Source organism: Pyrus communis, chromosome 1, assembly GCF_041283825.1.
Source record: "Pyrus communis isolate YQ-2024b chromosome 1, ASM4128382v1, whole genome shotgun sequence".
NCBI classification, from domain to species: Eukaryota; Viridiplantae; Streptophyta; class Magnoliopsida; order Rosales; family Rosaceae; genus Pyrus; species Pyrus communis.
The window spans coordinates 18208143-18224719 of NC_142565.1; the positions used below are offsets into that span (position 1 = coordinate 18208143).

Genomic DNA, 16577 nt, shown 5'->3' on the forward strand with positions numbered 1-16577 from the left:
GTTGACAAACAAGTGAGATATGGAGTTCCAAAGATTGCCCAGAAAATCTGCAAAATCTGCAGAATCCGGCGAAATTTCGTTAAGGTCCACCACTTGAACATTATAGTGATCAATGATCCGACCGTTGGATCGTCACTAAACTTTAATAGGTTATAGTACGTAATATTTGAGGACCATAGAAACTTACGGATCGGGAATCCGACGTACGGATCTTCCCGAATTAGAATTGTAAGTTTATAAAATAAAACATTAACCTCCACTTGAATTTGCATTTGGCGGAGATCCAGCTGTTGGATCGTAATGAAACTTTAGTATGTTGTTCTAGAAGCATAATGTGGATCTTTGGAAGTTACGGATCGGAAATCAGAGATGCGGATCTTCTGGATCGAGTTACGTAGGGTTGTGGACCATACCGTTGATCTTTGACCGACGATTGACTTTTGGCAATGGGTCTTAAATCATTCTAGAACATCCTTGGGGATGTGTTTTATGTAAATTACGTGTTCTATCAGTAAGGATTCTGAGACGTGGTTTGATATTTGTTCTAGGTGACGATCGTTCGAGACATTTTGATATGCGTGCTAGGGAGTGTAGCGCGGATCTCAGGTGAGTAGATCTTTTGGTTTTCTATAATACACACACACACACACACAGGTATATATGCTTTACATTTTCCTAGAACTATGTTAAATGGATTTACGTTTTTAAATACCATGTCAATTACATTACATGTTAGTATATGCATTAGTATACATATGCATAATATTTGTTGATGCTGCGGAGGCCCAGGTAAGTTTCAGGAGAGTATATCATGATGATAGTGATTACGATGAGTATGGTTATGTTTAGATGCATTTAGTGCTCATTATCCTGCACCCCGGTGTTAGTGCTCCGCCCCTGGCCAAGGCCTAGCCTTCACGTGATCGTTCACCTCCCGCACCGCATGCTTAACTTGGATCCAAGTCAGGTGCCAGCCTGTCGTATAGACCACATTAGGTGGTTCCGACTCGTAGGTCACTTGCAATTCATCACACAGCCTTCACGTGATTGTAGCACTTGAGCGTACTTATTTACACTCAGCCTGCTGTACAGACCACATTAGGTGGTTTCAACTCGTGTGCAGGAATTAGTAGATTAGCTATAGGCTCAGCCGTACAGGTCACGTTAGGTGACTCCGGCTGACATATCAGTTATATTGATTTATTTCACCTGGCTTACTTATTTTATTGCTAAGATACTTGACATGGCATATACTTGGTTTTCACTACTCTCGAGCATGATTTCTACATAGGTATGTATTACTATTTTCTGAGAAATTATATGGGTATTACGATGAGGGGTTATTATTTTTTGGAAAGAGAAATGGTTTTTAAAAAAAAAAAGCTTTGTTTTTGATCCACTCAGGTTTTCTGTTTTTCGCCCATCCGGGTTTTAGCTGGTGAAAGTTCGTATCGATGAGGATTCTTGGCGAGTCTCAGTATAAGTGGCTACGTCTGAGGGTATAATCCTTACCTACTTTACTTTACTTATGCTCTGACGTTACGTGTGAATGGGTTCACTCCCGCTCACCAACGCACTCTGGTATTTAGGCACTCTTAGGTTTAAATTTATTCACACTTTCCACATCACTACACTTTATGGCTTCGTGACCTTCCAGGTGTTGGCCAGCACAGCTCGATTCGGAATCCTAATGGACATTATGGGTCGGGGTGTGTCATAGTCTATTTAATAGCATAACAACAAATTAATAAAGATCTGTTCTTGATCTAATATGGATGAGAGATTTTATTCTTTAATTTTTTTTTTATAGAATTCTCCAATTTTGTTATGCCTTTTAAGAGAGTCAGTTTTTACTCACTCCCTTCTAGATTGCGATGTGTGTTAAAAATACTAACCCATTATATTTGGTAAAAAAAAAAAAATTAGATACATGTAAGTATTGTAGTTAAATCCTAAACGAATTATTCGCCTTTTTTTTAAATTATATGACGATATATATTTTGTTTTATCAGATTCACAATTCTTGATGTTCGAGCATAATATATATTTTGTTTTATCAGACTCACAATTCTTGATGTTCGAGCATAATGTAGTTTGTTTTGCTTGTGTTGATCTCTTTGATTGGTGAAGTATGTCAAAATCTAGTTTTTGAATTTCGTTTGACCTTTTTTTTTCATGGCAACTTGGATGATACGTAAGGTTGTTTGTGGCTAATCACGATTCAAAGACCCAATGAAACTCGACCCATTGGAAAGTGTTCATGAGGCATGCTTTCTTTGTCCTGTTGGTAATTCTTCTTTTCATTATTCTAAATTAATTTCGAGCTTAATTTCATTGTCATCACTTTATTGCAAATATTATTCTAACTAGTAAAACTACATGCAAGCAACTTGCGTGTTGGTACTTGCTTGCTTATTGATCAGTATCATCAAGCACATCGAGCATAGTTTACAGGTGAGCTTAATTGAAATAACCTTCAAAACTCAATTATTCGTTAATTTTATTTATAAAATATCTACATTATTTAAAACTTGTTAACCTTTTTGTTTGAGTTTCAAGTTTATAATGTTCTACCGGGTTCCCCTCACATTAGGTCAATGATGAGTCTTGTTCTCAAAGATTGCAAAGTGGCATTCATCCTCCTCATTGTAGTGATTGGTATTATAGGCTTCTTCCTTTTCAGTTATATTTTCATAATGCTTAGTTCGGGAAGACAAGAGATGCATCTGTGTAACACATTGATCAACCAAATGGAGGCCACCCAACAAGCAGAAGAAATAGCATGAATAAAAGCCTTGCATTTGCTACTGCAAGCCATGACATTCGTGCTGCTCTAGCCGGAATCATAGGTTTGATTGACATATCTAAAGATGAAGTTTACCCGGGTTTTGAGTTAGAGACCAATTTAAGGCAGATGGAAATTTGTGCAAAAGACCTCTTTGGTATATTGAACGCTATTCTTGATACGAGTAAGATAGAAGCGTGGAAAATGTAACTTGAAGAAGAGGAATTCAATGTGGCACAACTTGTTGAAGATGTAGTTGATTTGTATCATCCTGTGGGTTTAAAAAAAGGCATAGATGTGGTGTTGGATCCTCATGATGGCTCTCTTATTAAGTTTCTGCATGCGATAGGCGACAGGGGAAGACTAAAGCATATATTATGCAACTTAATGAGCAACGCCGTCAAGTTTACCTCGGAAGGACATGTCACAGTCCTTGCTTGGGTCGAAAAACCTAGTTTTAAGAACTCAATAGCTGCTTCTGGCAAGAAAAATGGTGTTGCAAGACAATTGTTGTACTTGTATAACAAGAACAACAAAGCCCAAGCCGACATGGGAAGAATGAAGCATGATCCAAATGCTTTGGAGTTTGTATTTGAGGTGGATGATACAGGAAAGGGAATTCCAAGGGAAAAGCAAAAATCAGTGTTTGAAAACTATGTCCAAGTTAAAGAAACTGCTCTTGGAGAAGAAGGCACTGGCTTAGGACTTGGCATTGTTCAGTCCTTGGTAAGCAATCAACATTGCATTAATTTCATGTTTATATTTTCCCACTAATATTTATTTTCCTCTTAAAACTCATTTTCTCTAATCTTCATCGCATCGTATTTATTTTTCATGTGGAAATTTCGACTATAGCTAGTTTGCTTTGTGCTGGATGTAAAAGGTTTTTCTTCAATGATGATATATAGTTTCAGTACAGGGTTTCTTTGGTTGATGTCGTACATGGTGGTTAACCCTGTTTTTTACGGCGGAGATTGCTCAGTAACAAATAATGTGCTTTAGTTTTTGAAGAATATTATGTCTTTCTACAATGTGCTTATCACGATTTTGATTTCTTGGGAATGTCTTTATAGTTTATACATGTTGATATTTTTTGAAATGCTGCATTATATGTAGATACGTTTAATGCACGGAGAAATAGGACTTGCGGACAAGGAGATGGGTGAAAGAGGGACATGCTTTAGGTTTAATGTTTTGCTAACTGTGCGTGAGAATGTCTCCAAGGATAGCACGAAAGAAGTGGCCACTCACACTCTGAGTACTCCCGAATTGAGCATTCACACGCCAAGCCCCAACTTGTACATTCGAACCACATCTAGTACTCCTAAGGTTGATGGATCATGATCCTCTGTTGTCTTGTTGATTAAGAATGAAGAGCGTCGTAGAATTTCACAAAAGTTCATGGAAAACCTTGGGATAAAAGGATTTGTGGCAGAACAATGGGAACAACTTTCTCATACCCTAAAGAAAGCAACTAAACACAAGAGGGGCTACCAGTCTCGTCATCAAAGCTCTTTAGGAATATCCGAGTTGGGTTTGCAGGATTGCTTGAGCAAATCCACATCATGCAACTCTACCAACAGAGTAAAAGAGGTGCCTTTGATCAGCACAATGGACAGGAATGGAACCGAAAACAACAGCAGCAACAATAACATGCTCCCTCTTTCTCTCTTTAAGAAGACGAGTCTTTGGGGTGCAACGGGCTTTGTATTAGTAGTGATCGATGCCACAGCTGGACCCTTTTCAGAACTATGTAAGATTGTGACTGAATTCAAAACGGATCATCACCAGAATAATACTAGGAATGATAATTGGTGCAGGGTTGTTTGGTTAGCAAGTCATAGCATCAGCTTGAATGATCATGATATGTTGGATCCAGATAACGTAATCAAACACAAGGCGCTTCACGGTGGCCATCTATATGAAGTGGTAAGACTTCTTCCTGAGTTTGGAGGTGCATTACCTAAGAGAAAGGTGACATTTCAGTAGTTTCAACACCAGGTTGGAAAAATGTCTAGAGCTCTAGCTAGTTCCTCAATATCACATCATCATCGGTCGTATAATAATCAATTTGATCATTCAACCGACGATGATGTTGAAGTATTGCAAGACCATAGTAATATTGGTGGTAGTTCAGGTAAGGAGACACCTCATGAGAAAAAAAATTCGCCGACCTTGAGTCTAGAATATCTGTTTCATGTTGGCTTCTCCTCATCAAGAAACTCACAAATTCCAGGTCCTCCTAGTGATCAAACACAAAAGCATGCCAGCGATCCGAACAGGCCCTTGATTGGAAAGAAAATTTTGGTTGTTGATGACATTGAATTGAACTGCAAGCTAGCTCATATTAATTTGACAAGGCTGGGTGCAACTGTAGAGCTTTGTGGAAATGGAAGAGAAGCCCTTGACCTCGTTTGCGGTGCTTTAGCAAATCAAGGAAAACATGAATTCGATTATATACTAATGGATTGTGAGGTAATTATTTCACTCCTCATGGTTGATCAACAATTAATGGTCTAATAATCCGATCGTTTGGTGAAGTGATTTTCACACTTCTCTTTCCCATGGATTTCAAATTGTATTCCCCATCACCTTTTGTTTTGGATCAAGACTTAAAGTTGATGTGCTTTTTTGGTTGGTGGCAGATGTCGGAAATGAATGGATACGAAGCAACAAGGCATATAAGGAGAGGGTAGAAGCCTTATAATCTTCACATTTCGATCATTGCATTGATTGGACACGCATCGGGAGAGGAAAGAAGGAGGAGGATGGAGGCCAACATGGATGATCATTTGAGCAAACTGTTTAAGAGGGAATAATTGCTTGAAATAATGAAATGCATTGATGATAAAAACAAATTGAAAGAGAAACGTTAAGAGAGTATAGAGAGGAATATAATGTTATATGAGCTCACTGTTTTTAAATGTGAGCGTCCAATGTGATACAAACAATCTGTTGGATTGAAATCAAAGATCTATATATGATCAAGCATTTAGTTAATATAAATTTGAATGTTACGATCAATTTTTCCTTTTCTTCTGCTATCTTTCTTCTTCTTCTTCCTCCTCTTGTTCAAAAGTGTAAATTTGGACCAAATTTTGCTTATATGTGGAGTTTACCAGTCATAATTCTTTTTGTTTGGATACATACTCTTTGAATCTCTCGATTGCAACATGAACAAGGAATACATAATATAGAAGAATGCAGAGGTATGTTGTACTCTCTTCGTCCTTTTTCTTATGTGAGAGAAAAATAAGGCTACCTGCAGTAAGAGATCTCACAAAAACATAGAATCTCAAAAACTTTGATTACACTGACTCGAACCCATGCTGCCCCAGTCAAGCAGCCATATGGAATTAAGGTTGTCTTCCATCAAAGTTGAACATTAACTAGTCACCACCAGTGGCGGATCCAGGATTTCAAGTTCGGGGGATCCCAACATAAAAGCTCCAAAAAAAAAATATTAGACTAATTTGATTCCGTATCACTATTTTCTACTGAATTTGGTTCATTGAATAAATCAAGATTAATCTCAAAGGTAATAAAATCAAAAAATTCTCCTCAGCAACATAATGCAATTAGTGACTCTACAAAGATAAAATTTGTTAATGTAACATATATATTATTAATTGGGAGTTGGGACTAGAGTCAAGGATTAAAAAACTTATATGAATTTGGAAGAAATAAAATTAGGCAGCTAAAGGCGGTGGAACGGCAAATGGTAGTGGGGAATAGGGCAACTTAGGTTTAAAGTTGGAAGGTCGCGACGATTGGGGCTGTGAGTTCTTAAATATAATTTGGGGATATTGGAAAAGACCGGGGTTCTCAGGCTCTATAGAGAAAACAGAGATATTTTAGCTTTTAAATTTTTTATAATGACCTAGCTCAAAAACGCTCTCGATTTGGCTAGGTCTTTTAAAACAAAAATTAAAAACCTCTTTCTTCTCGTTTGTTATAAGCACGGCTGCTTGCACATCCATGGAGGCAACAAGCCTCTCCACTGCACCTGCCCAAATTCTTGAAGGGTCCCGAAGGTCGATCACAAGTGTTTCTTTTCATGCTTTCGAAGGGTCCCTAGACACCCCCCCTGGGGTCCCGATATGGATCTACCAGTGCTAGTCACTATTCTATTGGCTTCAGCCTTCCGGGTTGCTCTTTCTTATTGCCTTGTTTGAATGAAGAAAATAAAAAAGATTGTGGCCAAGTGATATTTTTCCGTCTTCGAAAATAGCTATAAGGGTATTTACATAAAATACGGTATTTTTGAAAAAGTGAAAGGAAAGGACTAGGGGAAATTTGGAAATATAACCAAAATTTAGACCCCATGTAGAATTATAACCAACATTTTAATTTTATGTAATTATAACCAAAAGTTGATGTAAAAGTACTAATATATCCTTAATGTTAGAGTTTCTCACAACAATCAAAACCCAACTTATAATATTGCAGATTTGAATATAGATAGAGATTTAAACTACCTTCAGATGTCTAGGATCTTTAACTATACCTTTAGAGATCTGCAACCTTTAAACTAGAATGAAAGCATGAATTAAAACAGCTTCCATGGAGCGTAAAAAATCAGAGATCTCGGAAGATTAAAATATAGAGAAAACCATTGATAAAGGGGGCTTTGAAAGCGTAGCCTTTCTGGAAAATGAGTAAAGCATAAATTAAGACCAAATAAATATACCGCGGAAAATCCTGCAGGGGCCAGTGTTCTACAACATTTTTTTGGAGCATAACTCTCAATGTGATGAGGAGGGAAATCGTCCTCCACCCGTAGTCCTTGCCTTCCTGTTGCTTATGGAGTCAAATTTTGTTTGGCCACCAAAATCTCTAATTCTTGTAAATGCATAGAAAGGATACGGCATAAATGTTGCTAGTTTTGCTTTTTGATTCATGCTTTCATTGTGCAGAAATCCGGAAGGTTGCAGGAATTAGTTCAAAAGTTGCAGAGAATAATGAAAACAAAAAAGCGATAGAGATTAATTCCTCATAATAAGGTTTTTTAAAGGTTGTGCTTTGGTTGTTGTGGGAAACCCTAATATCTGGGGTATGTTAGTACTTTTACGTCAAATTTGGTTAAAATCTATATATATAAAGTGAGAGCCCCAATTTGGTGAAACATTCACTAAACCCAATATTGCCCTTTGCTTCATTCACAATAAAAAACCACAGAAGTTTCAAAAATGAGGACAAATTTGTAAAGAAAACCATTACTGAACATAAAACAAATTTTAAAAAATAATTATATAAACGGACGTGCTTTTACCCTCACAAACTGCCAAGTAGTAGTGGGCAGATTAAAAACACAAATTAAAAACAAAAAAAAATTATCTTTACCATATATGTAAAACAGAAATATAAAAGAAGGTTACAATAGAAAGAAAATATAAATAAAAAAAAAAAAAAACAAAATCCAAAAAGTATTGGAAAAGAATATGGAAAATTTAAAAAAAGAAGCAAAACAAGTAGGCGTGCTTAAGCCTCTCAAACTACTCAGCAAAGTGCGCAGTTTTCTCCTCCCCTTATAGGTTTCCATAATCTGAGTTGGGAGGTTCAACACTAACCACCTGCATACCACCAATATTTAGAGATGAATAATCAGAAGGAGGCTAATTTTGGTTTTCAAAAGTTCACTGTGTGGTTTTAGTTCATTCCAAATATAAAAAGATCAACAAACTCAGTGACAAAAATTTGTAAAAGATTGGAGCTTTCGAAACAAATTCTTCTCCGAAAATCAAAAAATTTCATCGGGTTAGTGATTCATCTTTTCAGTTTTTGTTATCTTCAACTTTTTTAAATTCAATCAAAGTTATTTGTTCATCGAATTGGGTTTTCTAGAAATGTTCGATCTTTTTGTTTATGAAGAATATGATTTCGGCTGTAGTTTAAGTTCTTGGATAGATTTCACATTTCAAATCAACTTTTGACCTATTAACCTTGATGGAGGGGAGGGGCAAAGGATGAAGAAAATTCCGGGCAATGAACTTTGACTCTTGAAGAAAAGGAAAGGTGAGAATAGCGGAATAGGTGGCTTTTTGCTTTTGGCACCGACTTATTTCCAAAATTTCCCTTAACCTTATCATTGCCACTTTGCGAATGTGTTTGCATTTTATAATACAAATTCCTATGTTATACATGTAAATAGTTATAAGAACATTTATCTGATGTTTTCTACCTCATTCAACAACTTAATTACACTCCCACTGTTTTGGTTGGAAGTTAATTAGAAGAGTCTTCATTCCATTGACATCATTTCCTTTACAATTTATGCTGAAAATTATTTCCAAAATGTAATATGAAAGGTTTAGTGGCATGTTAACTTTCAGAAGCATGAGATGAACGAATATGTCCTGTTGTACATGATATTTTATTTTTTTATCCTATAGCTTACTGTGTCATCTTCATCTTTGGTCTCAAAAGCCTTCCTTAACTTCTCTTTATCTATCTCAAATTCATAGCATAGTAATAAAAACATACTGCAAATAGTTTCACCATGCATTAAAATTTAGCAACACAATTCCTTGAGCTCTCAACATTATAAATGAAAAAAAAGGTGTTAATGCAGAAGTCAAAAGATATAAATCACTTTCAATTGATAGAACTAAAAGATCACAAAAAAAAAAAAAAAAAAAAAAAAAAAAAAAACACAAGGACATAGTGTTGATACCTAATAAGAATGTCTGAAGGCTATTCCTGTTAACTTAGCCTGGTCTTCTCTTGGCCGATTCTCCATCAACTCCTCCTGCTTAACATCAATTATTTTAGTTGGCACCTCATTCCTCCCCCTCTTTTTACTGACTTTAATCTCACTTGAACTAGCAGTAGGGATGGTTGGCACAACAGTTCCCGACCCACCAAACCAATCATTCCAAAATTTCCCCTAACCTTAGCATTGGCACTTTCCGAATGTGTTTGCATTTTATGAATGGCCACCTATGTTATACATGCAAATAGTTATCAGAACATTTATATGTTTTTTTACCTCATCCAACAACTTAATTACACTCCCACTGTTTTGGTTGGAAGTTAATTAGAAGAGTCTTCATTCCATCGACAACATTTCCTTTACAATTTATGCTGAAATTACTTGCAAAATGTAATATGAAAGGTTTAGTTGGCATGTTAACTTTCAGAAGTATGAGATGAACAACAATTAATGTGCATGATATTTTTTTTTATCCTACTGTGTCGTCTTCATCTTTTGTCTCAAAAGCCTTCCTTAACTTCTCTTCATCTATCTCAAAAGCCCTCCTTGGATGTTTCAGCTTTTCAGTACAGCTTTTAACTTTTGGATTTTTTTTGCAGTTTACCACATATTTGGCTAAGTGGAAAATAAGTTAGTAATCACGTATGAGTTTAGATTCCTTGAATGCTCAATATTTGAGTTGGAATCAAGTGGTGTGCTTTGTGTTGTGTGATGTGATTCAGAAATAGTTGGAATTGATTCCTTGAATATTTCTCACTTTTCTTTTTCCAATTTTGTAATGAAGTGGTGTGATGTGTGCCTTCTTAGTTCAATTAAGCTAAGTACCATTTGGAATTGAGCAAAATAATTGATAGAAACATAAACTAAATCCTTTTCACATATGAAGCAAATCAATAAATAATTAACATATGACATTCAGCTTACATACTCTCATACTAGCCTCTCCGCATGCGCCTTCTTTTTAATCACGGGCGCTACGCACCCCTTTAATATGAATATGCATGTGAGGACCTTTACATCATATTTTTCTCATGCGAGTGCAAAATGTTTTTTTTTACAACTTATTTAACATTGTTATTTAGTAAGAAATTGTTTACATCACATTGTGATTTGTGAATTGTGCGTGTGAAGACCTTTACATCATTTTTTTTTTCTTCATGAAGTGTTGGTTGAGGAACTCCAGAAGAAATGCAACAAAAAGTGAAGGTGGCCATCACCTATAAATGACCCACTTAGCAGACATATTTCTATTTTTTTTTACCCGGTTAGGGTATCTCCGTTAGAGTGAAAACTGTTAATCTCAACAAACTCATTCTTAAAGAGTTTAAAAAGAAGAAACGAAAAAATGCATATAGGAATGCATGATGTAAATGTGTCATATTCCAGAAAATATGAGTAATGCATAGTAGACAGTTTTTGAAAATGGAGAAACTGTTGGAGAAAAGATCACATTGAACAATGTTGTCTTGTTTTTGTGAAGATAAATGAATCATATTAATATAAACAAAATAAAAATTGAACGGTTGAAAAGAAAAACTCTGAAATTTCAAATCAATGAAGAGTTGTAATGCAGGTAGGTGACAACCTCTAATATATTTCTCCTATCATTTCCATAAAACCTGATTTGTTAAAGTCCACTTTAAATTTTTTGGTATTCCTACACAAACCAATAAAAAAGAACACAATAATTTATCTGATAAAAGAAACGGTATCATGAGGAAAAAAAATATATGGAATAACAGTAACTTGTATTTACATCGTGTGAAGTCATTCATGTATAATCACATGCATACACTCTCCCCTAACATACGCATTTTGCCGATTCAAAAGTAGGTAAAAGGGACTTCCGGCCGGGGAGTCCACAAAAAAATATTGGTTTTTAAAGAAGCATTATTCAATAAAATTTAATACGTCACATGTAAAAATGTCGTAAAAATGTAATGAAAGCAAAATCATACGGTATCTCCTCATGCCGATCAGATAAAACTCCATTTGAGTGAGTTGCCAAGCTCCTACCCTAAAAAACAGACAAAATTGAAGAACAAATGAATCCAACTCTACAAAGTCCATGCAATGAGTCAAACGCAATGCAGCATATGATAAGATCAACTCCACAACTTGCTTTTGAAATTGCTCATAGATGACCAAGTCAGTTTTCTCTTCACATATTCCCATTTGCTGTCACGTGGGAATTACTACTCCCATTACTCACAGCTCCATCAGTGGACTGCCCGTTCTGCTGCAGCTTCGGCGTTTTCTTTCTACCAAACTTGGCATCATAAAACAATTTAAAATCCTAAAAATATAAATAATTTTAGATGAGATAAATCCACGAGTTCTTTATACAATCATATCCATCAGATCAAGATTCGCAACTACACAATCTGTTCAACCAAAATTTAATCCAAATCTACTAAACTCTAAGCATGTAATTAATCCCAAAACAAAAATTATATTAAAATAAATTTGAAAACAGAAGCAAGCAAAACAAACAAAAGCAAATAAAAGGTTTGATTTTGTTTGCATATAAAATTAAATAAGTGCATGCATTCAACATCCACGTTACGAAGCCAAGAAGTGGATTGAGTTCATATTAGCCACATCCTACCCTTATCTCAATCATTACTCTATCTAAATCCTAAATTTGTAGAAAATACATCGAAATAACATAGTGGTACATTGTGTTGGCACAATTATATAGACATGTTATCATTGACATCCCAAAGTTTTCAGGTATACATTTGAAAAAATGAAAGGAGAAAAAAGTGCAAAGCAAATACCTATCAAGAGATATCAGAGATTTCGATGGGAGCCCAAGACATTAACATATTTCCAACACAAAGCAAGCTTCCTTCATAGTCCACACCATTCTCTGTACCTTCACCCGCAAAAATGGAAGAATTGTAATAATTATTCCTTAAAGTGAAATTAATAAAAAATTAAACTGAAAGCGAAGCTGGTGGTCAGGGACGTTGTTGAAGAGATTGATATGATCATAATGAGAGAAGGCGCGTCTGAGAGATGGGAGTGACTGTTGGATGGCGTGCTTCAGGTGGTCTTCTTTCCGGAGGGTCCAAATGAGGTTTGATAATGCCCCGACTACTCTCACTCTCGACCCCATTTTTGATTTCGTCTCTGTCTCTCTCTTTCTCCTTCTCTCCTCATTTACATGTTTCTGTCGTCGTTGATATGCTGCAAAAAAACTGTAAGGTTAAAAAAAATCCAAAAATCCAAAACATAATTAATTAAAAAGTTAAAATTAATTTGGATTAATTTTAAAAGCCCTTGAATTTCTTATAGTTTTCTGGGAAACCAAACGGAGAAGTGGAAGTTAAGATTCAAGAAACGAACTCATTGACTGTTCTCGATGTTGAATTCGTAGAAGGTGACGTGGGCGGCCGTAATCAGAACCTCTTCGATGAAGGGATCGTTTCTCTGCAGAGATTGACCATTTTGGTGTTATGTTTTACCTAGAGATAAAGGCAATGATTCCGTTTTTGTATGGAAAAATAAAACCCATACATAGAAAATGGATGAGTGCAGGGGAACGGGAGAGGTTAGAGCGCAAGGGATCGTGAAATTGGAATGGGAGACTACTACGGGAACTGCTTCAAATACAGTTTCTTTCTTTAGTGTTGAACCTCCCAACTCAAATCGTGGAATTCTATGGGGGAGAAAACTGCCCACTACTGCTTAGCAGTTGAGAGACTTAAGCACGTCTACTTGTTTTTCTTTTTTTTTTTTTTCAATTTTCTGTTTTCTTTTCCAATATTTTTTGAATTTTGTTTTTTATTTATTTATATTTTCTTTCTACTGTAACCTTTTTTTATACTTCTTTTTTACATATATGGTAAAGATATATATATATATATATATATTTTTTTTTTTTAATTTGTGTTTTTAAACTGCCCATTACAGCTAAGCAGTTTGTGAGGGTTAACTGTTAAGCACGTCCATTTATTGATTTTTTTTATTTGTTTTCTGTTCAATAATGGTTTTTTTACGAATTTGTCCTCATTTTCGAAATTTTTGTGGCTTTTTATTGGGAAGGAAACAAAGAGCAATATTGGGTTAATCAAATGTTTCACCAAACTGGGGCTCTCACTTATATATATAGATAGATGACATTAAAGGATTTGATGAAAATATGACCAAGAAGTGAATGCCTCTCATGTGACAGCATAACCATGGAAGAATTAATTATTTGATTGAAAATATTTGCAGATTGAACTCTACTGGAGAAGTAATTCATTGTGTTCAAATTTCACTAGGTAAGTTTAGTTTCATATTAATTTTGGCAGTTTATTTATAGTCGTGCATAAATCAAGGAGAAGACAATGAGAAGGGGGGGGGGGTGGAGGGAGAAACAGACAGGTAAATATATTGACAAAGACTCTTCCTCTACATCGACTGATTCTTATCGCATGTAACTTTCAATCTCAGATTCTCCATGATCTCTGCATTCTTTCCAGCGGTTGTCCACCATTAATCAAATTCATTTTTCCTCCTATTTTCATTTATGATTGTTGGTTATTTTCTTTTGAGTGAAACTTGGATTTGTTTCTTCTCCATGTAAGTGTCTTTATGTTTCCCTCTACATTCGTTACATTCCAATTGAGCCTGTTGGTGAGGTTCTTATGCTTATAAGGATACTCTTGGCTCTGGGGAGTTTTTGTTTATATTAATCCATGTTCCCATTATTTATCGTGCTTTTTCCATTAGGTTTCAAATCATTTGTATCGGTGCAGGCGGTGGAGATAAATGTGATGTGTGTTGTGTGGGCAGGACAATATTGTAGGGTTAGTAGTTTGAAAATTTTCAAATTCTTTCTTCATTAGTTTATGACTCTTATTGGGTTTATGCTTTATGTTTTCAATTTTGTTCTGCCAAGACTTTCTACTTTTTTGACTTCTTTAAATTTTGGCAAATCATGATGTGAGGAGTGGGCCTTTTGCTGCTTCAGGCAAAAAAAGTGCACAGTGCAAAGCTTCATGTAAGGCTGTAAGAATCTCGACAAATCGTGAGTGTTCTATCAATTAATGGAATTTTCTTCTACATTTGATTTTGCTTTCAATTCTTCTTTTTATTTTAATGAAATTTCTAATCTTCCCTTAATCATGAGTACCTAATCGATTTCCCTTTCTGTTTTTTATCCGTCATTTTCTCCAATTTTGTTGATTAGGATGTGGTCTGCATTTTCTCTTTTCCAGTGTATTTGAGATTCACTAATTCAACCTCAAATGTTTGTCGTATTCATCTCACAGATAGAAGCAAAATGTGTAGAGCTTCGACTGTAGAGTTTGATAATGAATGCTGTATAGAAAAAATACGCAGGTCTATCATGGAATTCTTCTACTTGTGATTCGTTTTGTTTTTTTTCCCTAACCACCTTTCATAAGTGGAATTTCTTCTCTTCATTTTTCTAGTTTTGTTGAATTTATTTTCTGTTCATATCTTTCCTTTTGTTCCCAAGTTCATGCGTGAAACAATTAATTGGCAGATTGTATCATTTGGTTTCTATTTCTGTTGGTCTCTTAATGTGGATGAGTTAGTTGTTCTTGTAACATATTAGTCAAAATGTTTAATGTAAGATGAAGTTATTGTGATTTTGGCATTCTTTAATTCCCTCCAAATGGAGTTAATTTCAATTATACTACACATTTGAGGTTTTTTTTTTTATTTTTTTAATTTTTATTACAACAATGTCTGCTTAATTTCAAAATGGTTTCTTAAATTTTTTTGGTAATTGGCATTTGTATGTCACTTTAGGGTCGATCAAGTGAACAGTGATTGCTTAATTTCAATTGATTTTTTTTTTTAGTGTGATTTCTTTTAGCTTCTATTTTGTCTTGGTTGTTTTTACTGCACATTTAGATTTTTCAATTGCAGGATCATCTACAAATTTGTACAGGAAACAATTATGGAGAGATGGTTGAAATAAACAATGAGATTGATAGCTTTATATTGTAAAATACTACTCCTTATCACATGGATTAAGGTGTAAGTTTATGTTGTACTATGTCATGGTAAATATGTATAGTACTGTTTGTTAAATGTTAGTAAATGTCACATACCTTCTCATGATTGATGCTTCAAATTTTCATTGTGAATCTACGAAAAACATAACAACTTTTTAGGATGTGCATGGTAAAGAAAAAAATTTCTCTTTGCACAATACATTTAAAATATATCTTGACAATTACAATGGAAAAAAAAGACTAATATAATACACCTTTAGAAGCGCGTAGCGTCCGTGATACAAAAATACCTCTCGCACGCGTGCGGAGAGGCTAGTTATCATAAAATTAAAACAGTAGTCTAAAATTTGGTCATTTTTCCAAATTTCCCAAATTAGTGGCAGTCGAGTGGGTCAGTGGTGGAATTTTACGATTAGGGCTCGCGGAGGGAGAGAAAGGAGACAAGACAAGACATGGATAGGGTACAGAATAATGTAAGACGTGGAACACTATTCGATTAGTCCGTAATCAGCATGTTAATATTATAGTTTGTTTAGTTTTTCCTTTGGATCCCCACCGAAAGAACACAAGAAAGTTATTGAATCGGGTTTTTACCCAAAACGAGGATTTGGATGGGTCAACAAATTTCAGAACCTTTTTTGTCGTGCATGTTTCATGTCTCTTTCAAAATACAGCCATCATCTTTGATGAAGCAATTAACCATCTATAAAGCTAATTGTTTCCTTGTTGGGTTCAATCGTTCTGCAGTATCATGGACACTCAAATTCAAGAAGCAGTCCCTTGTAGGCCTTGTATTAAGGTGGAATTTCGGCTCTCAGAAACATATTCTGTCAAGGAGCACAAGGGCATTCTTTCGGAGCAACTGGTTTCTGTGAAAAAAGAAAGCATGAGAATATTGAAGGACTTCATCACCAGACACAATGTTCCTAATGACATGCATTGTGTTGTATCATATAGGTTTCTCTATCAGCTTTTGAAACCAGTCCATGCAATTATTTTTTTCCGTTGCCAAAACTTAGTGTTGGTCGCACACGCACACATGGACTGATCTTTGTCATTCATACTTGTTAAGCTCACAAAGCTTTGTATCGTAATCGGTTAA

At 35.3% G+C, this 16577-nt stretch overlaps 1 pseudogene; it reads left to right on the forward strand.

Moving 5' to 3' along the window:
- Positions 1–2720: 2720 nt before the first annotated feature.
- On the forward strand, positions 2721–5604 carry LOC148699301 (histidine kinase CKI1-like; annotated as a pseudogene).
- Positions 5605–16577: the final 10973 nt, after the last annotated feature.